Genomic DNA, 916 nt, shown 5'->3' with positions numbered 1-916 from the left:
CTCTGAAACGGAGCAAAAACGAGCATATGTCTATAGGACTTTTTTTCTTAGTTTTTTACTCCTCTACACGCTCCCGAAGTTTTGCGATTTAATTTGGAAACACCCTGTATACAGGGTGTACAAAAAGGAACCGGAATTGCGAAATATCTCGAAAACAAAGCATTTAAGAAAATGTTTCAGATAAAAGTTGTAGGATTTCAAAAGATCTATTTACTAGCGCAATGAGTTTGACCTTGGGTAGCATCACCAAGGCCAGGTCAAGGTCATGTTGATTTTTTAAATGGAACCCCCTTTTTATTACATTTTCTTATAGTTGACCTTGAGAACTTTTAAAACACTATAATAAAATATTTTTTAATTGAGTATTTTTTGAGTTATAAGGCTCGAAAGTTACAGTACAGCCGGAATTAGCGGCCGCGATCCACTTAACACTACAAACGCTTCGAAGCATTTGAGCGACCAATCAGAACAAAGAGTTTTACGAATTAATTAATCAAAGAATGCTTCGAAGCGTTTGTAGCGTCAAGTGGACCGCAGCCAGCATTACGCAAGTTGTCCGACCAACGGCTAAAACCTCTTGAATGTTGTTCAGGATCATGTCCTGGATAACATTTGTCAAAATCAAGGCCATATTGGAGATTATTCTTCTTATTTTCATTTTTGCACTAAAAATTGATTTTTACGTAAAAATGAAAATAAGAGGTACAACCTCCAATGGTCTTGATGAAGGTTTTCGAAACTTACAACTCGAAAAATACTTAAAGAAAAAATATTTTATTACAGTGTTTTGAAAAGCTATCGAGATAAATCACAAGAAGATGTAATGAAAAATAGGGAGTTCCATTTTAAAAAATTGACATGACCTTGACCTGGGCCAGTAAATAGATCTTTTAAAACCCTACAACATTTATCTGAA

This window comes from Mycetomoellerius zeteki, unplaced genomic scaffold (genome assembly GCF_001594055.1).
Source record: "Mycetomoellerius zeteki isolate Tzet28-1 unplaced genomic scaffold, Tzet1.0 scaffold700, whole genome shotgun sequence".
NCBI classification, from domain to species: domain Eukaryota; kingdom Metazoa; phylum Arthropoda; class Insecta; order Hymenoptera; family Formicidae; genus Mycetomoellerius; species Mycetomoellerius zeteki.
The sequence above is the reverse complement of the archived record's forward strand: the minus strand, read 5'-3'. Positions refer to the sequence as shown.